This window comes from Saimiri boliviensis, chromosome 11 (genome assembly GCF_048565385.1).
Source record: "Saimiri boliviensis isolate mSaiBol1 chromosome 11, mSaiBol1.pri, whole genome shotgun sequence".
Taxonomy (NCBI): Eukaryota; Metazoa; Chordata; class Mammalia; order Primates; family Cebidae; genus Saimiri; species Saimiri boliviensis.
In genome coordinates this window covers 114,784,763-114,809,813 of record NC_133459.1, presented here as the reverse complement: position 1 = coordinate 114,809,813, position 25,051 = coordinate 114,784,763, and the positions used below count along the sequence as shown (strand labels likewise).

The 25,051-nt window shown below is 38.6% G+C and overlaps 1 long non-coding RNA gene across 1 annotated transcript in view; it reads right to left on the bottom strand.

Moving 5' to 3' along the window:
- LOC104652223 (uncharacterized) overlaps positions 1-25,051 on the bottom strand; it is a 62,699-nt gene that overhangs the window by 28,201 nt on the left and 9,447 nt on the right. Inside the window, exons 2-3 of the long non-coding RNA XR_745554.3 lie at positions 19,851-19,995; positions 10,078-10,115 (exon numbers count right to left, since the gene is read on the bottom strand). This is a non-coding gene — a long non-coding RNA (uncharacterized LOC104652223). The remainder of the gene's footprint in view (positions 1-10,077; positions 10,116-19,850; positions 19,996-25,051) is intronic.

Below are 25,051 nucleotides of genomic sequence, written 5' to 3'. Positions count from 1 at the left end.
TTTTTAAATTTTAATAATTTGACTCACAATTTTTGCTACAGGGGCAACTTTTAAATTGTATATACTTCCTCTAAGGCACACTGGGCATTTGGAGAATGGTTCCTCACTGGTATGGAGAGCCGGGTTTACTATTGGTTGCACCATCTGTTGTCAGGCTTGCAGACACATTTTGCTTCTGGAGAAACAGGGGAAAGTGTTGTTGCAGTGTACATGTTTCCTCTGTGTCATTTTTAAGGGAAATAAACATGTTCCAAAAGATGCTATTAAAATAAATATTTGAACAACTTTTCTGTTTCTAGGTTGTTCTTAATTCCAGACATTTAAATAGATGTGCATTTGAATGGCTTTAAGTGGTTTAGTCTGTTAGCTGAAATGGAAACATCAATAATGCTTAATAAAAGTTTATGTATTTTTATGTGTTTTGGATTCCATAAGACATGAACTTAGATAATTTTATCAAAAATAGCACAGTGTTTCTCAGCAAGGGCGAGCCAGCATACAGCAAGACCCTTCCTGTGTCTCTGGGTGCACATAGACCTTCCCAACCCTAAACGCAGCTCATTGAAATAAAAAAGCTACTGAAAGTGCGTTCTGCTGCAAAACACATGTGATGTGTGTGGGAACAATGAAAAGCTAAAGGACCGAGAGTTAGAGGAGGCATTGAGAGTGCTTTTCCCTGAAACGCCCTGATAGTATTCCCTGGATCTGGAAGTTTTCTCTTTGAAACCTCCCATCTGTTCCTCCTGATATCCCAGGTGACTTCATCTGCATCTCCCTCTTTCATGCTAACACCTTTCTGTCAACTTTTGTGACCTCCCCATATATCTGTAAGCTTCCCAGTCTCATGGCAAATTTAAAAGTTTACAAATAGGTTCTCTCATTGAAAAAAAAAAAACCACAGTAAAGTTTAGAGCTCAGACCAACCATGACTTATTAAGAGACTACAGGAAGTCATTCAGCATTTAATAATACCTGTTTACAACATGAGGCAAAGCTAATAATGTTATGGTTTTATTAAGAGACATCTGTCATCTCTCTTTTTCTTAAACTGGTATAACAATCAGAGCTTTGTAATAATGTGTTTCAGCTGAAGATTTATTATAGGCTTGTAAATTACCTAAATGTTCTTTTTAGACCACATGACGGAAGCACAGAGGAATGGAGATAACGCTGTGTTATGAGAGGGTGGGTGCTGGCTTGTGGCAGAATTACTTTAGAGTCCTGCTCTTCAGGAAAACTTTGCTATGGTAATGTTTCTTTGAAAACAAATTTATCAGCCACTGCGTTACTTGGTGTTTTCCAAAGTACAACACCCAAGGATTTGAACCCTACCCCTTTCTAGGCCCGACTAGGCCAGCTTCTACTTGCTTTGATAATAATTCATACCTTTATTGGTAGATATTTTGGATAGCAGTGGAGAACTGAAGGCAGCTCCTAAAGATTGGTTTGTTTGCATTGAAAACATTTACACCTAATCACTCTCAGCAGCAGACCGTTTTGATATCAGGCCCTATACGTAAGACCAAAACCAGAAATATTTCTAAATCTCAAAGATTTATAAGTACAGTACCTCTGGCTGAAAACTCGTTAAACATCCTCTATATATTTTTTTCTTTCTATCTTTATGTAATTCTTTCTGTAATTAAGTGTACATTAGGGTTATCTGTTACTTAACAAGCCTGAAGGTATAGCTGTACATGGAATGTGCTCTGTTTTTCTGTGTCCTGCTTGGTTTGTTTCTGGTATGACTTCTGTGTCCACTTTTTACTTAAGGAATTTTGTGTAAATAATACTCTCACTAACTTGTAAATAGGATAAGTTATGAGATTTTTTTTGGTATTAGAATTTGTAATAATGACATTTAGATTTTATTTGAAAAAGTTACTTGGAAACCAGTAAATAGAGCTATAGTGATATAGATATATATATGTAAAAAATACTTTTTTCTGAGAATGTATAATATATAATTGTCAAAGATTTTTGGAAGTCTTTTAAAGTATACTTAATCATATTTTGAGAACATACTTTCGAATTTGTTTCCATAAGGCTGAAGAACTTTTATTTACAAAATGTATGACTAATTTATGAATCAGTGTTACTAGGACTTATCAGTTCTTAAAATAGCAACTTAGCATTCTGTACTTTGTTTCCTGGTGGTTTTATTTGGAGGGATACTAAATGTCTAAGTTATTTCCATTAACATTTTTGAAATGTTTGTATACTTTATGTGTGCCATTTTAAAGTATATGCAATTCTAAGCAATAATCTGCATGTTATACAAGGTTGGCATATTTTGTCATGAAATTTTTATTTAATATTTTAAGAATGATGAAATCAACACCCTGTAAGTCACCCTTCTCCTCCTCCCCCCCATGAAAACCTTGGGATTTTTCTTGTGCTAGAACACTACCACAGTGTGGTGCAAAGCTTTGTATTTGTGGAAGAAAACAATAAAATCACAATTATTTAGTGCAAAAGTTTGTCTACAAGGTGTATACTTTAATAGTAAGTAATTAATTATAAAATTATGTTCTGCAAATCAAATGATCTAGCACCTTCATCCTGAAGGTGAATTTTTATTTCTCAGGATGCTTGTAGAGCTTACTTATCTCCTTCCTTCCCTTTCTCCCCGTTGAGGTCCCGGCTTGGTAGCAAACCAGCAGGAGTTGCAAACATTTTAGTCATGCTTGTTAATGAAAGGAATGGTGCTGTCTAATGGATATGTTCTTTATATTAAGTACAACTTTGGCACTTGTGTTTTTAATCTCCGTACCTTTCTCCCTAGGCCTCTCATGGTTCTAGTGCTTTTTGCCGAATGTCTTGGCTGGGATTCCTACTTTCTCAAATTGCCTGTGGTCTTAGTCTTGCATCTCGGTCTGAGAATATCCAGTAGGTCAGGAAGCAGAGCACTCATTGAATAGAATACTGAAGAGGTTTGGCCTATGGAGAGGACCATGAGTCACGCTTTAGAACATGCCTAAAATGTTGTGTCCAGATTTGCAAAGGAACAGCTGGATTTCAAAAGGAAACTAGCAGTCACAGCTGTCAGTGGAGATACACCACAGGTGACGTTACAAGTATTCAGAGCTACTCGAAGCAAGCGTAAATGGGGTCTCTGCCACACCTCAGGCTGTCTCAAACACAGCCCATGTTTTCTTCTCTTCTTTAGTCTTTTTCTAAAAGTCTGCTTACAGCTTTCCCTCCCTTTTGACGGTCCTTCAGCATGCACAAAATAAGTGATTTGACAAATCTGTAACTGTTCCCTATGCTAGCAACCAGTTATCTGACAGACGTTCCTGGATGCTCCCCGCAAATTGGACTCTTCATCTGAGGGTGATGCACACCACTCTCGCTTGAGTAGCTATGCCCGTTGTCAATTTTGGCAAGCTGCTGCTAGATCCTTCTGCCATTGCTAGATAGTCCTTTCCTCTTTTCATTTACCTCCGGCTAAATTCAGTTACCATATCTCGTCTTGTCATCTTACCAGATCGTGGATTATATCAGCAGAAATTACCTGTGGAGAACTTTCAAAGTGGACTTGTACAGAAAAGAAAAACGCAAGAGGGATGATAAGCTGGATGATGGGCCATATTTCTGTTAAGGATAAAGGACAGGTGGAAATTTGGAAAGAATGATACCAAAGGAAAGAAGAAAGAACTTCAGAGAACAGGAAAAATAAGAAAATATTATGTATATATACATTTTGGGCGACAGGAACTTAGGGAAAAATGAATATAGTAAAATTCCTATAGATGATATCAAGAGTGTAAAAAGTTACAACTTTTCTCAGAGCCAGGCATGGTGGCAAGTGCCTGTAGCCCCTGCTACTTGGGAGGCTGAGGTGGGAGGACCACTTGAGCCCAGGAGTTTCAGTTCAGCCTGAGCAACATAGCAAGACCCTATCTCTAAGGAAAAAATGTTTTATGACTTTTGTGTGTTAAAATGCAATGCGTACATATTCATTATATATGCTTCTCTGTATGTGTAAGTAGGTAGGTGGGTGTGTATGCATATATACATACACCTGTCTCTATGCACATGAAGAAACACCTGTGGGGAACATGATTTTAGTCACAGTTTCAAAATAAGTTCTGTCTGAGCAAGAGCATGTTTTACCAGTGTTTCATCTACCCTGCCCTCTGTGCAGAGGCAGGCGTGAGGAGGCAGCGTTAGCAGAGCAGTAGTCCTGGTGGGCATGAGCTTGTAGGAGAGTCCAAGTCCTGATTTAACGAAGGCCAAAAACCAAACTGCCCAACAGTTGCTACCGGGCATGATCTGTGCTGGCTAGCAGGCTCGTCATGAGAGGGTACAGAGGATGAACAGTTTCTAAAGTACACTGTGTTGTGGAGAAAGGATGTACGAATGGAAATAAGAAGGTAGGATTTAGGTTGAATCGTAAATTAGAAAAGAGCAATTTGGAAAGAGTGAGGTGCCTAAAAGCCTACAGTAACCATGAAGAAGCATCTTAATCTGAGTCTTAGTTTTGTTATCTGTAAAATAACCTGTGACGTTCCTTCCAACTCTCCATCGTATTAGCAAGAGCTTTAGTTTAAAAGGCAATTAAGGAAGGAACAAGTGTAGCTTTGAAGGCTTAGTAATATGATTTAAATGACATTCAAGGAAGATTCTCACTGTCCAATTAGGTGAATGAGAGTACAGAAGAGGTTAAGTGATGGAGAAACTACCAAGGACCTGCAAAGTAGTTAAGCCTGACGGCTGGCCTGGGACAAGGAAGATAAATAAAAGGGCTGACCTGAGAAATATCAGAGAGAGAGAGAGGTGAAGAAATTTAGAAAAACAATCTAACGAATAAGGCTGTGGCATGGAGAGGGGACAGTTGCCACTGGGCTGTGATGTCAGAATGTGGGGAGCTGCAGTCATTTGCCATGAATGAGAAAAGAGAAGGCATCATAATTAGAAGAATGGTAGCGCCTGTGATAGACTTTTAACATAATGGCAGTGTTGTGCAGTTTCTCCCAGAAAGAAAAAATCTGGAAGAAAGAAAAAGCTCTCTCCAAGTGCCACACTGTTGAGGTTTTTATTACTTTTCAGGTTTCTGACCCAATGTCTTGCCTTGACCCCTTGCATCTGGATATTCCGGGTTCCTGACTGGTTGCTGACCCATGGTTTCCTCACCACCCTTTCAGGTTCCAATGAGCTGATCCCATGATTCACTGTTCCCCAGCTCAGCCCTGTCAAGTCAAGGAGCTAGAGAAAGGTCTAGAGATGATAGCAAGAGGCCCAAAGAATAAGGCCTTTCTCTGAAGTCCAGTAGCTAGAGGCTACTGTGGAGTGGGGAGACCTCAGCCTTGCAGCAGGATTGGCTCCCTGTGTGAGATGGTCTTTGTTTTTTGTTTGTTTGTTTGTTTGCTTGCAGGAAAGTGATTTATATATAGAGAGAGAAATAGGAGAAGAGAGAAAGCTTCCACGAGAGAGTATATGGAAGCGGGACCCCAGAGGGGAAATCCAGGAGGGAAAGAGAGCTCCCACTATGTGGGAGGGGATTCCAGAGAGCTGGAAATCCCATGAGGTGATCTTTGGATAGTGCAAGAAAGGGCAGAAGCTTAAAGGGTGGAGCAGAAGCAACTGTGATCCCGGAGCAGGGGTGCAGGCTGCAGGGACTCTGTTAGGCTCCCAGTTTCAGTTTATGAATTAAGAGGAGAAACAGAAAGGGAGAGGCACTTTGAAACATTCCCTCTTGGACAACCACGCTGGATTTTTTTGTTGTTTTTGTTTTTTGAGGCAGGGTCTTGCTCTGTCTCCCAGGCTGGAGTGCAGTGGCATGATCTCAGCTCACTGCAAACTCAGCTTCCTGGGTTTAAGAGATTCTCTTGCCTCAGCCACTGAGTAGCTGGGACTACAGGTGCACGCTACCACACCTGGCTAATTTTTGTTATTTTTAGTAGAGAAGGGGGCTTCACTATGTTGGCTAGTCTGGTCTCGAACTCCTGGCCTCAAGTGATCTGCTGGCCTCAGCCTCTCAAAATGCTGGGATTACAGGCGTGAGCCACTGCACCTGGCCCCATGCAGTCTTTTAATTGGTCTTCAACTTTAATTGGTCTTCCCTCCATCACATATGCTACCAATGGAGTCACCATTTTAGAATGCATCTGAAATTTTTATCATAGTCCTGCTGAAAACTTCCAGTACTCCACTCCCAAGTCTGAATTCCTTAAGCCGGATCTAAGGTTCTTGATATTTATAACCCTACCCTATCTATTCAACCTCACGGTTCACCAGATGGGTGTCACTGTCGACTCCATGTTCATCCAGCTGCAGGCACTTGTGTTTGCGGTGATTTGGCCTAGAGGCTCTTTCCTTATGGTCTGTATTCTATTCATTCTTAGGACCACATGGTGAGGGAATTGGTTCTTTTTATTTTTTCACTAAAAATGAAACAAAAATGTTCAGATAGAATTGAGAGAAAAAAGCTCTCATTAAATTATTTTAACATTTATTGAGTACTTACCTGTTAGATCATCACATGAATTCCTGGAACCACCAAGATAAATAAATTCATTATTTATTGGCAACCTGGATCTCAGAACCTCCTGTCCCAAATAAGTAGGGCCGTGGCCAAGCTGCTGTGTTTTCTCTCAGCGCAGAGGTCAAAGAAATTAGTTCCTCTCACCTGCATTGAACAGGGCAAGTAGTGGGTGCAGAGCCCACTACAGGCTTTAGAACAGACTTTGATGTTTTAAATAATAACATAGAAAGTCTTTTCATCTGAGACTCTAGAAACCTGGATCCCAGTTCTGGTTTCATTACCTCCTAGTAGGCATTTTAGGCAAGTGCTTTCACCTGGCTGGCTTTTGTTTTTTGATCTGGAAAGTGAGGAGCTGAACTGGTTGAATTGAAGGCCACTTTTCTTTCAAATTCTATCATTCAATAATTATGGGCTGGCCCACGCCTACAATTCTAGCATTTTGGGAGGCCAAGATGTGTGGATTGCCTAAGCTCAGGAGTCCGCGACTGGCCTGGGCAACACAGTGAAACCTCGTCTCTACTAAAACACAATAAATTAGCCAGGTGGGGTGGCGGACACCTGCAGGCCCAGCTACTCAGGAGGCTGAGGTGGGAGAATCACTTGAACTAACGAGAGACAGAGGTTGCAGTGAGGCAAGATCGCACCACTGCACTCCAGCCTGGGCGACAGGACAAGACTCCATCTCAAAAAAAAAAAAAAAAAAAAAAGCAAAGCAAAGAAAAAGTTATGGAATTAGAATCAAGGTTAGGGCATGTAGCCCAGGGTATGGTAGGCTATGCGCAAATTCCTATCAGCCAATTCCAGAATACTAATTTCAAGTGTGTACATTTTTGGAGGTGGTGTAAATTCCAATTTTGATTGTGACCGTATGCCCTTGAATGAGGCCACTTGTTTATGACTCCATCTGTCTCTCTTGCAAGAGGAGACAGTATCAGTGGCAATCAATGAACCTAGCCAAAAAGGCTGTAATATTTGCTCTGTGCTTTAACATTCTTAGGGGAAAGAGATAAAGTTTTAATGATGTACTTTCCCACAGTACTTGAAGCCAAGTTGAATTTTTTAATATTCTCCCTAGTGTTAACCTTTAAAAGATGTAAACTTCCTCATGGCATCCAAATATAGAACTCATTTTCTTTGTTTCCCACAATTAAATATAATCATCAGAAAATAGATGATTAACAGAAATGTAAATGATGTTATTTAGCCTCCTCTCACCAAAACCAATCTGAATCCTCTAATTATCTTGAGAAGCCAGTCCATCACTAATGGGTCAATTACCTGGATTGACTCAGTATTAGGATTTTCCACGAGATTAGGACTTTTTATAAGATTTCAGTGTTCTTTGTGACCCTATGTGTAGACTGCTGGGATTATTTGGCGGGCTTTATGGAGAGTCAAGGCCAGGATGAAATCAGATGGGCACGTTATGATGACAATGTTTATTGTCTGTGACTTGGCTGGTATACTTGTTTCCTGTAACATTATTGGTCTTTATCTGATTGGCGATAATTATCGATAGTAGATCCATTCCTGATTTTTACAATTGACTCTCTTACGCAGCAGTTCCCAACCTTTTTTGGCACCAGGGACCAGTTTCATGGGAGACAATTTTTCCATGGGACAGGATAGAGAGGATGGTTTCAGGATGAAACCGTTCCACTGCAGATCACCAGGCATTAGTTAGACTCTCACAAAGAGTACGCAACCTAGATCCCTCGTATGTGCCGTTCACAGTAGGGTTCGCACTCCTATGAGAATCTAATGCCCTGCTGATCTGACAGGAGGCACAGCTCAAGTGGTAATGCACTTTGGCCCACTGCTCATCTCCTGCTGTGCAGTTCAGTTCCTAACAGGCCGCGAATTGGCCTGGTGTTTGGGGACCCCTGTTCTAAGGCACCATAGCATGAAGGAAAGTGAGATGTCTGCATGTTCTAGGGAAAAATGTAGAGGATTCCTTAGCTTTGTAATAAGCAAAACTAAATACTAATTAGGATTTATGTTCTAAAGAATGGAGTGAAAAAATAGATGTAACAATACTGTAATTTTCTTCTTTAAAAATCACTACTCTAAATGCGATTTTTGAGCCATTATTTTTGAAAAGGAATCTAAGCTGTTTATTTAAAAAGTGAAGCTAGAAGTCTACATTCCATCGTCTACCCCTTTCGTGACTTTCTAGCCATTAGCTCAACTCCTAAATATCCTTACCCTAGATCAAAGCAAATGTTTACATTTTCTATGCTTAAACCAGGATACAGAGACCTGCTGGAACATTGTTCAACTCTTGTGTTTTGGGGCTACCGCAAATTCAAGATCTCATTCACTTAAAAAAATTAACCTCCTACGTATCAGGCACCATGCAAGGGAAAGGGTATAAATGGTGAACTGCCAGGGTTTTTGCCCACAGGGAGCTTAGCGTCTGGCAGGGAATAGAGGTTGCAATTAACTGAATGCTTATATCTCCCCCAAATTCATATATTAAATTCTAACCCTCATGATAATGATATTAGGAGGCAGGGCTTTGGGGAAGTGATTAGGTCATGAGGATGAGCGCTCATGAATGGGATTAGTGCCCTTATAAAAGATGCTTAGAGGGATCCCTCACCCCCGTGAGATTATAGTGAGAAGACAGCTGTCTGTGAACGAGGAAGTGAGTCCTCAGACAACAAATTGGCCGGAGGCTTGATGTTGGACTTCTCAACGTCCAGAACTGTGAGACATTTCTGTTGCTTGTTTATATTATTTATGAGCACCCATTTGATGATAGTTTGTGATAGCAGCCCGAATACAGGAACAAGGAAAAGCAAATCAAATGATTCTGCAGAGTGTCTTTCATCTTCGATCCTTAGGTATGGCATAGTGTTTCACATTTAGTGAGTCACCAGAGAGGAAGTCAATCAAAAATATTTACTCAGTAATAAAAAGTGAAAAATAAATATGTATTCAGTATGTACTATGTACCAGGCTTTATTTTAGTCTCTGAATATTTATCAGTGAAGGAGGCAGACAAGGAAGACTTTGCTCTCTTTGAACTTAAATATTCTAGCAAAAAGAGATGGGCAGTAAAGAAATCTGAAAAAGGAAATAAACATAACACAATTCCAGATAATAATAGGTAACATGACATAAATAGAAGAAAGTGGAAATTGGGGCATTTAAACAGGTCATTTTGTGGAGAGGACACTTGTGCTAAGACTGGGCAGGAGCATCGGCAAGTATTGTGAAGAACAGTCTATGCAGAGGAAATGGCAAGTACAGAGTCCTGGAGGTGGGGAGACTGGTGCGTTCAATGAAACGCAGGCTGTGTGACTGGAGCATGCGTGAGGAGGATGAGAGATGAAGACGTGGGTGGAGAGGAAGGAGGCATAAGACTACGCTGGGTCCTTAGGCCATTAGTAAAGTGTTTGGCTTCTTATTGTGCCAAGAATAAGCATTCCAGGTTTTAAGCAGTCCTGGTGAGAAATGATGTGGACCTCAATTTAGGGATTCAAACATTTTGTTCCACAATCCACAGGAGGAAACATGTTTTGTGTGGTGACTCCACACATGAACACATTATACGTAGCAAAAATTTAATGAGACAATACCCTTACCATGAATGATGCCCTCTGAATTTTTCTGTTCTTTTTCACTGTAAAAGAAGAAATGCTGGTTGTCACCCACAAAACGGATTTTGTGACTCAGCAATGGGTGGCAGTTTACAGTTTGTAAAACATTGGTTCAAACAGAAGTGGTGACTGTAGAGATGAAGAGAGTTAGATGGATTCAGGACACATTTTACAGGTAGAGTCGACAGTAGTTGTTGATAGACTGCTTACAGGGAAGTGAGGGAAAAGGCTCAATAAATGATGATTTTTTTATGATTTTGGCTTGAGCAAATGGGATAATGGTGGTCGTAACATGGGAAAGACTAAGAAGCAGGTTTGAAGGGAGGGGTGGAGAAGAAATCAAGAAATGGCCTCTAAACACTGTTTAAAAATCTTATAAATGTTATTATGCATACAGATTTATATTAATTGCTCAAACTACAATTTTATATATAAAAAATCTTTATGTATAGACTCTTAAATAGATCTTAAATATTAATTTTATTTTCATCATAGAGATATAACTTGCTTACTGAAATAAAAGAGAAAGAAATGTGATCCATGGTCTTGCCACACAAATATGATGATGCTTAGTTGTTCAATTTCTTTAATGTATGCATAATTTTCTCTATGCATAATTCTTTAATCATTACCTAAGCATTTATAAAGTTAATTTATTAGGACTGAGATTATATAAACACTGTCTTGGTCTGTTTGGACTTCCATAACAAAATACCTTAGACTGAGTAGCTTATAAACCATAGAAATTTATTTATCACAGTTCTGGAGGTTGGGAAGTCCAAGATTAAGGGGCTGGCACATTCACTGACTGGTGAAGACCTGCTTCCAGGTTTCACATCCTGGTTTACAGAAGATGTCTTACTGCATCCTCACATGGCCGAAGGGGTGAATGAGCCTTTGTGGGCCTATTTTATAAGAGCAGTAATCTTATTCACAAGGTCACCTTCCTCATCACTTTGCAAAGTCCCCGTCTCCTAATCCCATCCTACCAACCTTGGGGGGTAGGATTTCAACGTGTGAATTTTGTCAGGAACGGTGACATTCAGACCATAGCAAACAGTTTAGAGATGATCAGTGGATCTAGAGACAGTGAAATTCATAATCATCGCTGCTTAATAGGTAGCTTAATCTTGTAAGTAATTGGTCTTACTAGAGAACTCAATAATTTAATCAAATGTTTTTCAAACTTTAAAAATCCGTGCAAATGATAACGCCATAATTTCCAACCAGTTTTGGATATGCATCCAGACTTATACATATGAACTCCGTATACATGCCTTCGACATCCATCCTTACCCCACTGAGAATCATGAATACATTTTATTTTCATTTTTCAAATATATAAAAAATGATGAAATATGCCTGTCCAAACTACATGTCTCCTTTCTGGTCCCTTTCACTCCTCTTCTGAGGCATCTTTTTACAACCATGATCTCATTCCTTGATGACCAGTGATTTCATCAAGCCCAGTGGGCCTTTACCTTAACATACAGCAAAGCTTATTTCACATTTCCAAGAAGAGTGCTAAAGACTGGGTCTGTACTAATCTGAAATCCACAGAAATAGTTTTGTTTTTTTTTTTTTTAATATGTCAATGCTTATTGGATACTTTGTGTGAAGTATTATTGTAGGTTCTATGTAAACAAATATGAGAGAGAACATGAGGCCTGCCCTCAAAGAGTTTATAATCTAGGCTTGTTGCCAAGCAACTTTTAAAAAATAACCTTTTTATTTTACAGCTGTTTTAAAGTTGCAGAAAAATTGGGAACCTAGTGCAGAGTGCCAGAATACCCTATATACCCTCAGTTTCTCCTTTGGTTAACATCTTAGGTCTGTTTGGTGTATAACTTTATAGTCAGTTTAAATCATACAATTTACAGAATTTTGCATTCTGCCCTTTTCACTTTACAATGTATCATAAGCATTGTTTCCATTTAAAATGGATATTAATGCTGGCAAGATACTCTAGATATTACCTTTGCCAGCCATCTCATTTTTTTGGATGAGGAAACTGAGGCACAGAGAGTTCTCAAGTGGTTTGGTTATAACCAGAATATGGAAAAAACTGTACTTGCAGGCAGCTGTCCCAAGTCACTGAATGTCACATGCTGCTGCTTCTCATCTACCAGGGAGAAGATATGAGGATGTGAGGAATGCTGTCTCTCCAGTCAACCAACCAACATTTACTGGGTAAACACTGAGTATCAGCGATTGTGCTGGTGGTGGGGAAACAGCACAGAGCCTGGCCAGTTCCTCTCCTCAAAGAGCGTATGTTGTAAATGTCTGGGAGTTGAGATCATAGAACGAAAGGACATTGAGTTACCGTGTTACTTTGGTGAGGTGTCAAGGCCAGAGTGTACTGGGGAATGGGAGCAGAATGTAATTTCAGAGAGTTAGAGTGGTGGGCTGAATAATGACCCCCAAAGATGTCCATGTCCTAATCCCTAGAATCTGTGGATATGTTACTTTACATGGCAAAAAAGACCTTGAAGATGTGATTAAGGATCTTCATAATGCTTGCCCAGTGTAATCGCAGGAGTCCTTAAAAAGAAAGGAGGGAGGCAGAAGAGTCAGAGGAGATGTGGCTGGAGATGCAGCTGGCAGTGTGATGGGATTGTTGGCTGGAGGCCAGGAGACAAGAAATGTGGGCAGCCTCTACAGGCTGGGAAAGGCAAGATACAGATTCTCTCTGAGAGCTTCTAGAAGGAATGCAGCCCGACCAATGCTTTGATTTTGGTCCACAAGACCATTCTGGACCACAGACGTCCAGAAGGATGAGTGAACAAATTTGTATTGTTTGAAGCCACTAAATTTGTAGTAATTTGTTACAGCAGAAATAGGAAACTAATGAGCTGGCTCTGTAGAGACTACTTTTTATGAAAAGAAAGATGTGGTATTTAGATATTGTAGCAGTATAGACTATTAGATTTAAAGGTTCATCTCTGCTCTGTCTAATCCAGTAGCTTCTTTTTTTTTAGTTGAAATTAATGATGAAAAAAGTATCTACCAAACTTTTTCTTATTGAAACTGATTAGATTACTTTTGTTTTGAAACTATATATGTAGCAGCATGATTCATGATAGCCTTAAACTGGAAACAGCCCAAGTATCATCAATAATAGAGTAGGAAAAGAAATCGTTATATATTTCTGCAATATTACATGCAGTGAGAATGTATGAACTACAGTTGCATGCAGTAATGTTGATGAATTGCTTGAACTCATGTCATTGTTGCTGGAAAGAAGCTGGATACAAAAGAGTTAATGCCATATGACTGCATTTACATAAAGTTCAAAAATAAGCAAAACTAATCTGTGATGTTAAAAGTTACCTTGGACAGGGGTGGGGGTTCAGTAAGGACTGGGAGAGGGCGGAATAGAGACCTTTGGGATGCTGGCAATGTCGTATTTCTTGATCTGTGCTGGATATATGGGTGAGTTTACTTTGTGGAAATTCATATTAATCGTACAAACTTCTGCATGTTATATAGTAATAAAAATGTTACTTAAAATTGTATGAATGTGTTTGATCTGAATGGTGGTACTCACAATAGCTTCACTTAAAGAATATAAACTTGTAGAAGGAAAGCAATGAGCAAAATCCCCTGCTGGGTCCTTCTGGATCCATTGCCCAAAAAAAGAGCCAACAATTCTCCATGGCTTTAGAATACTGGATATAAAGTTTTATCCTAAAATACATTTGAAACACTTGCTTTATGTGTCTACTTATTAACCTCTCTGCCTCCAAGACACATTAATTTTCAAGCTAGTGTTTAAAAATACTATTTAATTGTGGGTAAGTAATCTAGGTTGGAAAGGAAGTCTTTATAAGTTAAGGATAAATAACAATTGCCTAGTAATGATTCTGTGGAAGGAAGAACAAGGCTTTCTGGTGTGTTTGGAATTGTCTCTACTAGGGGCACTCTTTATTTTATGCAGGCTACAAATAGAATTCTAAGCCCAAAGTCTAACTAATGAGACCCTTCACACCAAATACTGTGGCAGGATAATTTGTACAAGGCCGATGAACGTCCAGATTCAGTGATTTACATGATATGTATTTAAATAAAAATATTCAACAGTTTCAATCAAAAATAGAATTTTCCATGACAAATATGTTTTATAAGATGTGAAGTCCTCACATAACTTTTGATTTCCTGAAAGTAAAAATGTGTAGATAATAGTTGAATATCTTGGAGAAATTCTTGCTCTTCAGCAAACATTAAGGAGAATTTTAATTAAATTTCAGTAAGTTCTTTACCCTTCCAGGTTTGTGCCCTTTGTTTATTGTGTTTTTGAGGTCACAGGCATGTGAGCACTTCAAACATTCACTTATCTTTGCTAAGAAGGATAAGGGCCAACCCAGTACTTAGAATTCCCAAAGTACTTACATCAACCAGATTATTTCCTCACAAGGTTCATTATCACATATAATTCTGACCTCTAGTTTTTCTTTAAGCTTACCTAAGGCTGAAAAAAGTTTTGGAGGATTCTTATAATTTTTTTTTTTTTAGAACTTTAAGGGAGCTCAAATTATAAATTTGGGTATGGACTTAACACAGTTTGATTTTTGAAAAATTATTTTCTACCAAACAGAATGAATTAAAGCTAGTGCTCAGCTCTGGTGGAGAATATTAAAAATAACAATGATAACAAACAACAGAAACACCCTGAAATGTAAATTAAAAAAAATAATTTATTAACAGTGCAGTGCTATCTGAGTAGCTAGTTAAGAGAAAATATGAATGTTCTTATCTTTAGGTCAAAGCTCACAGGATCTTTATGTCAACTTAAGCAATAAAAGAATAATTTTATATGCTACTTCATCTATACTCGTACTTAGGTTACACAATTGGTTGGGGGAAATATTGGGACAATGATATATTAAAGAACAAATGAAATGAACAGAAAAGGAACATATGTACTACATAAAATTTTTAAAATTTTCAAAATATTTTCTTGTTTATGAAGTCTTAAACTACTCATTAAAATCAGTACTTATTTACTAAAATAATAATACTTAAGATATTTATTTACAACCCTAATGTAAGAGTTTTTAAATAAGATTGCCTCCTTCTTTCTCTCTTGTCCTTTCTCTCCCTCAGTGACTAAGGTGCATGAGGGACTTGCAGTGCTTCTCAATGTGCATTGAGGATTTTACTCAATGTAGCTTCTCATTCAGTAGGTCTGTGGTTGGTCCTGGAAATCTGTGTTTCTAATACACTGCCAGGTGATGCCAAGCCTGTTGCACCTTGGACTAGAATTTAAATAGCAAGGATTGGGAAGATGTATTAGTCCGTTCTCACACTGCTACAAAGAACTACCTGAGACCAGGTAATTTATGAAGAAAGGAGGTTTAATTGACTCACAGTTCCACAGGCTGTACAGGAAGCATGGCTAGGAGGCCACAGGAGACTTACAATCATGGCAGAAGGCAAAGGGGAAGCTGGCACATCTTACCATGGTGTAGTATGAGAGAGAGCAAGCAGGGAACCACCACACACTTTTAAACCATCAGATCTGTGAGAACTCACTATCATGAGAACAGCATGGGGGAAATCTGCCTCCATGATCCAATGACTTCCTACCAGGTACCTCCCCTGACACATGGGGATTACAATTCAACATGAGATTTGGGTGGGGACACAGAGCCAAACCATACCAGAAGAGTTCCTCCTCAAAGAGTTCATAGTCAAGTTGCAGCCACTTCCATTCTCCACCTGAGTTCAAAAAGTTTCCATTGATTTTCAGATGACATGTACAACACAGATGCCAACCTAGAATTTCTCCCTTCTTTTAAGATCTAGACAGAATTGGCTTGAAACACAACTCCAGTTCAATAGCTTACAAAAATCCAAACTTTCCCAGTTTGTTGAAAGAACCCAGAGGTGAAACTTGATCCTTCTCTAATTTCCACAGAAAACCCACCTGCACAAAGATGCTGTCTATATCTATTTGTAGACTTACTGAGGTAGAAGATGATAAAGGAAGAGTTGATGTAACCGGGGCAAACCCCTCTGAAAGGAACCATGGGCTCTTGCTTCCACAGATTAGCTCAGTATCTGTATCTTCTCACTGTCTGAAGTGCTGTATCCATCCTGCAATACACACTGCAAATGCCATCCCTAAGCTCAGGCTTCCAAAATGTATGTGAGAGCAGCCCCTGAGCTACATCTAATCAGACTCCTATTTGCACTCTCTTAAAACAAGGCAAAATCTTCCTTCTGCCTGGAGAAATCCCTAGTTTAGTGTAAATGTTTAATATGTAATAACATAAGTAATATCAAAAAACATGCTGAAACGATTCAACGGGATAATAGGCAACATAAAGCAATGTTTAATTACTTGGTAAGTACCGGCTGTGTGCCAATGTACAGATCAAATATCAGGTAACTTCCTCTCATTCTTTACCTTACTTAAAGTCACTTAATCACATAAGCAATAAAATAAATGTGTTTAGTATTTTACTTATATATAGGACAAAAATTGCCAACACTCTCTAGCCAAAGGCCACCAGGAACATACTTGTGATTGATCAAGTTGGATCTATTACTCTGGCAGAAAGGAAGAAGGCATTCCATGGGGAACATCCTCATATGCTGACACTCACCCATTTGTATAACTTAGAGGTTTATTAATGTAACACTTCTGAACAAGAAGCTCAATTTCGATTACCTTTTAATAGGCAAAAATAAAAAACGGTGAAAGGTGAGTATCTTGCTATGTTAGGCAATGAGAAGGAGTGATAACAGGAGAACTAAGGAGACTGGTAAGGAAACTGGAAGTTTTAACGTAGTGAGTGATCAGTACTTTCAATCTTCCTCAGGTTAAGTAAGATGAAGACTGAGGATGTGGGCTTTGCGTGCTTGTTGGGTGGACACATGACTGCAGTGGATTGAAAAGTGAGTGAGAGGTGAAGTAGAGACTGCAGCTGGTCCTCAGTATCCATGCACTATGCATCCATGCATTCAACCAACCTCAGATGGAAAATATTTTTAAAATTGTGCCTATATTGAACATGTACAGCATTTTTTCTTTCATTACTCCCTAACCAATGCAGTATTAACAACTATTTACATAGCATTTACATTGTATTAGCCATTATAAGTCACCTAGAGGTGATTTAAAGTATACGGGAGGATATGCACAGGTTATATACAAATACCATGCCATTTTATATCAGGGATTTGAGCACCCTTGGAGTTTGGTATCACAGGAAGGTCCTGGAACCAGTGTCCTCCAGGGATAGGGAGGAACAGCTGTACTTGTCTTGTGGGAACGTTGGCTGTGAAAGGATACTGTGAGGGGATACTCTGTGTGGGGGGTTTGGGGGGAGATGTCACAGGTAGACTTCCTCAGAAGAAAGTGTGGCTCTGAGGAATTCCAGCCTCACTTTTATTAGTTATCTCTTTAGGAATTTTGGGTTAACCAAGGGACAAGTATATCATGATCAACTATTGAAATGCCAAAATGCTAAGTGAATCATTTTAAAAATAAATTTTCTGTCTCAAAACAATTTTAGATCTACAGAAAAGTTGCAGAGTCAGTACAAAGAATTCTAATACACCTTGCACCCAATTTTCCATTCTATTAACATTTTAACATTAATATGATACCTTTGTTATAATTAATGAATCAATATTCATACATTATTATTAACTAAAATGTACACTGAATTCAGATTTTCTTAGTTTTTACCTAATATCCTTTCCTTATTACAGGATCCCATCCAGAATACGTAACATTTAGTTATGTTAAAAAAAAAAAAGTCACTGGGAAGCCATTAGGCTGAGAGGGATCTATGTTCTGGGTTTCTGTATAAGCAAACCTTGAAACCCAACTCAGAGTAATTTTACTCATCAGAAACTGCCAAGTACAGACTTGAAGGCTACTGTCTCACTTTAACCGGTCAAACGTTTTCTTTGTGTTGCTTCTGTGAACACTTCATAAACGCATTCCCCTCACATCCCCTCTATGGAGCCCAGCCACACGTGGTATGGTGCTGCCTGGTTCATGAATTGCTGACTGCTCAAATAAACTCCGAAATTATCATGTGCCTAAGTTTATCTTTTCATGGTCTCCTCTTTACTGTGACAATTTCTCTGATTATTCTTGCTTTTGATAATCTTGATAGCTTGGAGGAGAGCTGGTCAGGTAGAATGTATCTGAATTGGAATTTGACGCTTTTCTCACAATTAAACTGGGGTTATGGATTTGGGCAAGGAAGACCATGGAAGTACCACTTTAATCCCCTCACATCAAGGGTACATACTGCCAGCGTGACTTACCACTGTTGATGTTGACCTTGATCACATGGTCAACGTACTCTTTGTCAGGTTTATCCACTGTGAAGTTACTCTCCCTTCCCCCTTCTTTCATACTGTCCTCATGGATGGAAGTCACCATTTAAAGCCTGTCCTTAAGGAGTGGACATTGTATTCGACCTCCTTGAGGGTGAGGTTCTACATAAATTATTTGGAATTTTTATGCATCAGAGTTTTATGTTGTCTCCCCAGGATAAATGGATTTTTAATCCTTAAAAAGACTGAATGACTTCATGCCTTGCTTACTAAGATTAAACTCATAGGATAAATTTTATCCAGGAAGCTAGCTATTTGGTTCATTTTTTTTTCAATACAGATTAACATGCTGACAGCAGCAGAAGTTGAGAGCAGTGAGGAAGAACCTCACGAAAATAATATTGAAAGTGCCTTATTCACATATTTCTTTGCACAGTCATTAACATTTCCACAGGCCAAGTAAAAAGTCATATAGTGGAAACTCCTCGTAACTGAGTTATTTGAATAACACAGAGCTGTAGTACTGGATCAACATTTTATTTTATTTTTTATTTTTGAGACAGGGTCTTGCTCTGCCAGCTAAGCTGGAGAGCAGTGGTGTGAGTACAGTTCACTATAGTCTCAACCTTTGGGGCTCAAGTGATTCTCCCAAGTCAGCCTCTTGAATAGCTGGGACCACAGGTGTATGTGTATTTTTAATGTTTTTTTTTTTTTTTTTTAGAGACAGGGTCTTGCTATGTTGCTCAGGCTGGTCTTGAACTTCTTGGCTCAAGTGATCCTCCTGCATCGGCCCCCGCAAAATGCTGGATTATAGGCATGAGCCATTGCACCTGGCCTAATTGTGACTTTTCATTTTCTGACTTCTGAATAGGTAGTATAGTGTAAAAAATTAGAGAATTTCTTTTCTTTATAATTAGCATTGTGAATGGAAGAGAAACTGCAGAAGAAAACAAATTGTTTGTGCTGGTCAGCCACGGTCCATGTACGTTCTACCACTTACTAGTTGTGTGACCCTAGGGCAAATTACTTGAGCTCTGTAAGCCTCAATTTTCTCACCCACAAATTGAGAAAAGTAATAATACCTACATAATAGAATTCTGGGGGACTAAATGAGATAATATGCTTTTAAGTGTATTTGTAAACTCTAAAGTTGCACTGGTTGCTCAAGCTGACATGCAATTGCTGGGGCTGACACTCAGCCAGGGTGCACTCCAGCAGCCGACAGAGATGTTTATACCTCTTTTTGTTAGATTGGTCAGGCCCCAAGCTGCATGCACTGTTCAATATGGTGAATATCACCACTGCTAGCGACTGGGGAGCCATGCTGAATCAGCTTTCTCCCGGCAGTCACAGCCATTTACGTACTGTTGGAACTAGCACCGTAGCTGGGACTCGCTACATGTGGATGACGAACACTCCCTGATGTCTGAGGATATGAGTGTGGGCAGCCAAGGATTTACCTTGGTGGATTTTGAAATGCAAGCTTTCCTCTTGCAGAAGGCATACTGGCTATCCTGAGTCAGCATGTAATGCTGGTGTATCCCTTCACAGAGTATGCACGGACAGACAGACAGACATTCCTGTATTCATTCTGTAGATGCCCATCTGCTGGTGCAAACAGTTAAAACAGTGGACATATTAGCATTCAGTAAATGTAGTTTTGTACTTTTCCTTGCTTTCCCTTTCTTAAAATGTTACCCAAACTAATGAACACATGACGGAAATCATACCCCTGAATAACTGCTTGAGTATAAGTAGGCTAGACATCAATACAAAGCTATAAAAAACTCCAAGCCCTATTTGTTACTGACTTTGGAAATGGTTCTTTCAGTAAATTACATGACACCATTAAATATAAAAATATATTAAGTCATATTTCCTCAAATAAATTATAACTTTAAGGTACTTTATTGAATCAATTCTACTTTTGTTGGAAAAAATGATTTGTGCTTTTGAGAGAAACAATAATATAATAATTTCCAATAAATTGCATCCTATGCTTTGTTTTCCAAGTCAACATTTTGGCTAAGGAGTTTAGTTTTTGATTTGTGAAATTGTATCAATTGGCTAAGATTGAGTACACAAACATTTTTTATAATTTCAAATTACTTATGAATGTGGGCTTTAAAAAGGTCATTATTTTAGTGACAAAAGCAATCACACATCCGATTTTGGTAATAAAAGTTAAAATCAAGCTGGGTGCTATGGCTCACGCCTGATGTAATCCCAGCACTTTGAGAGACAGGCGGATCACTTGAGGTCAGAAGTTCGAGACCAGCCTGGTCAACATGGCAAAACCCTGTCTCTACAAAAAACACAAAAATTAGTGGGCATGGTGGTGTATGCCTGTAATCCCAGCTACTCAGGTGGCTGAGAGATGAGATTGCTTGAACTTGGAAGGGGAAGATTGCAGTGAGCTGAGATTGTGCCACTGTACTCCAGCCTGGGCAGCAGAGAAAGACTACATTTCAAAAAACAAAACAAAACAAAACAAAACAAAATCAAATCCATAGTCCATAAGGAAAAACAAGAACATTTCAGTTTCCTTCTCATTGTCTAGCTTTGAAGACCTGACTTCAACTGCAGGGAAATATGTTGTTATTCCGGGGTAAGAACGGAAACTCTCTGCACCGTTTCAGAACTTAGTGATATTTCCTCTCCCCAGTCACAAGTCTTGTAGAAGAAAAACTATCATGAAGTAGTCCCTGGAGATAAGATTTATAACATTAGTTTATTCTTTTATTTCATCCATAGGTGTTTTGTATTTCTTAGACATTCTCACCACTGAGCAAAATGGCACTGTCTTCATTTAATTTTGTTAAACATATCACTAGATAATACTGAATTTGAATTCTATTAAGGAGAAAATACATATGACCAAAGAAGCTGGGAGCAAAATGGGCCATGAAATCCACTGGATATACTCACATGTAACCCATGCAATGTCAGGATGACTTTAGTCTGTGCAAGAGGAAAGAATTTAAAAAAACTAGAAAGGTTCTCAAAAATCATTGTGCAATTTGCATCTTTTACATCTTTTACAATGGAGGAAACTGAGTTCCATCAAAGTTAAGCAACTTGCACTAAAACAGAGCTGCTCAGGAAAACTGAGCTGACTCATGGTCCAAGTTCTTTGTGTTTATTTTACTGCTTCTTTCCCAGTGTTGATTAGGGCAAGTTTAATCCTACGGAGAATCAGATGCTTCCAAAGCCACAGACTTGTAACGGAAACAGGCAGCTTCATTTATTGCACTTTTAAAGCATTGAGACAGCAGGGCTCAAACCTGGCTGTTAGAGGTGTGTGAAATATTACTAGTAAAATATATAGATGTATTAAAGCTGTGAGTTATTACAATGATATGCTTTTGGTTGCAAGGTATAAAATCCCAGATAGAACTAGCTAAGGCAAAAAAAGAGGATACTTTGATATTAGGATTCTAACGTGCCTCACATAATTGGAGAAAGAGCTGCACCACCAAATCAGGGATAAAGCTGACTTTAAGAACAACCTGAACGGCGACTGAGCGTTGCTGGGGTTCTCATTCTCTCTATCTCTTTCCAGCTCTTAGCACCTTCTTTAAGCTTTCACTGAACTACTAGGAATGTTGCGGGTGGGGTAAGGGAAGTTACTGTACAGAAATTAAGAGCTTTAGGGGGTCACTCAAAACTAGGTTCCAATTCTGCTTTGCAACTTTACCTTGAACATATTATTGAATGCCTCTGATGGAATAAAGGTTCAATAATAACTGCCTTTCAGAGTTTTTGGGGAGAATAACATGCAGTAATGTACATAATGCACTTAGCATAACTTGACCTATAGGAGCTACTCAATAAGTGTTATTGTTATACGTTTAAGAGATTATTTAATTACAAGTTTTTCCTCCCCACCCTTTCACCATAACCCTGGCTGAAAAGCCAACAGACACAAAGCCAACTGACAAATATAAGTTTTCATATAATCTAAGATGCCATCAATTGTGAGATGGACCACTATTTTATGTAGCACTACAAAAGAAAATAGCTGCCAATTATACTCTGGCTTATTTAGAATTTGAAATTTTTATTTTATACTTCTTGAAAAAGCTCTTTAAGATTTATTTAGATGTATTTGATCAAATAGCACTATTATTCATACATAGAAAGGAAGATATCAAATACTTAGCTAAAGTATTATCAAAACTTGTTAACATTCCATGTCTGTGAACCATGTTTCAGCTCAGAGCCATTGATGTCTGTATTATTCCATATGTATCATCCTTTGTTTCTTTGACAGCGTAGGTGAAACTGCTATTTTTAAGAAACAAACAAACAAATAAACAACCCCCCTAAAAAACTCTACTAATACCTCCAAGACTTCCTTCCAAGATGTTAAGTCATTCTGCCACTCTATAAGATTTCATGCTGGGGCCTTCATGATCTCAGAAATCAAATCATCAAGGAAAACGATGAAATAATGCATATGCAAGTCATCTTGTTTGCTGCCTGGCTAATGCCAAGGTAAGATGCCATTGATGGTATGGAGCATCTTGATTTCAGAGATGTTACAATATTTTTTAAAATGTGCATCTAAAAAGTGATACACAGTCTGGGGATGGTGGCTCACACCTGTAATCCCAGCACTTTGGGACACTGACAGGAGGATTATTCGAGGCCAGGAGTTTGAGACCAGCCCGGGCAGTATAGCAAGATGCTGTTTCTGCAAATAATAATAATAAAATAAAAAGTGATATATAAAGAATACTAGACTGCCCCTATCACTACAGATCCCTCACTTTGCCAAAAATAAGTATCATCATAAAATTATTTGAAATAGTGAGTTTGTTTAGTCATTAAAAATTATTTGAATAACGGTTGGCCTCAGTGGCTCACGCCTCTAATTCCAGCACTTTGGAAGGCTGATACAGGCGGATCACTTGAGGTCAGGAGGTCAAGACCAGCCTGGCCAACATGGTGAAACCCTGTCTTTACTAAAAATACAAAAAGTTAGCTAGGTGTGGTGGCGCACGCCTGTAGTCCCAGCTACTCAGGAGGCTGAGGCAAGAGAATCACTGGAACCCAGAAGGTGGAGGTTGCAGTGAGCCAAAATCACATCATTGCACTCCAGCCTAGGTGACAGTGAGACTCTGTTTCTATATATATATATATATATATTTGAGTAACTACTCACTCTGTATAAAATGAGATGTACCTGAATTGATCATTTTTTTTTCTTTTGGTTAATATTAACAGACAATGGTAGGCTGAGCTTTTAGGCTAAAAACAATCTTTCCTAAGTGAAGATTTGGTTTTCTTCCATTCTGTTGTCATTTCATTGACAGAGACAGGTTGTTGCCATTTGAAGACACTTGAAACCTATATTTTTTCCTTGCCAATATTTGTTGTTATAGCATAAAAATGAAGCAGTAACAAGGCTTACATATTTTATGAAAGAATAAATTCCCTTTAATTTTTAAGCTGAGAGCATATTCAGCTCAAATACAGAAAAAACCCAGGAATCTTATGAAAATATTATGAACTCGCTAACGTGTCTTTTTCCCCCAATACTTTTTTAAAAATGAGATTTATATAAAGTAACTTGTACAGATCTTAAAAGTACAGTTAAATGGCTTAAACTCATGTAACTACAACCCCAATTAAAAAATAGAGCATTTTAATCAACAATAAAAAGTTTCCTTGAGTCCCTGTCCAGTAAATCTCTGCCTTCTTCAACATAATCTGATTTATTAATTTAAGTCAGGGTCAACAACATATTGAAGGTTCAGAAAAATAACAGGAGAAGCATTAGAAGAATAAAAGACTAGAAAAGAAAAAGAAACTACTTAAGAGATCATGACTTACAGAGTAAGATGTCTGAGAGCCTCTTCTTAATTTTATTTACTATGGTTACCTTGTTATACATCACTCGCCTATCTTTGAGTGAGATAGTTATTTTAAAAATGATTAATAGTAACTTGTATAGTAACAAAACATTATACCCTACTCACTTATTCAGGTGGAAATATGATACATTTCTAGCCAGCCTGGATCAGGTACCATGGGGTGTCTCATGTTTGGAACATAAACACTATATAGTTTTACCTACCACATGACTTCCAGACTCAACTCAGTAATATCAAAACTTTCTGTTGTGTAGTAGCTTTAAATTACTTTAAAAGCAATTTTTCTTTGCACATAATGCAATCAAGTGAAGTGTAACTGTGAGCAACTATTAGTAAAATGTGAAAAGTTACTGTAAAGGCAACATGCTCTCCTCTTTTGGGCTCCCTGTATGAAACTGTGGGGTTTTGTTAGGATTAATCCACTGTTTCCTTTGCCCATTTGTATTTTCTTCACTACTTTCAACGCAAATCAAGTAAAGACACCAGTATTAATCTGCACACTGATGTGTGTCAACATGTTCAAGATATAATAAAATCTGACAGAAATCAGAGTGGAGGTAATAAGACAAGTGAACCGGCCGGGCGCGGTGGCTCAAGCCTGTAATCCCAGCACTTTGGGAGGCCGAGGCGGGTGAATCACGAGGTCAAGAGATCGAGACCATCCTGGTCAACATGGTGAAACCCCGTCTCTACTGAAAATACAAAAGAATTAGCTGGGCATGGTGGCGCGTGCCTGTAATCCCAGCTACTCAGGAGGCTGAGGCAGGAGAATTACCTGAACC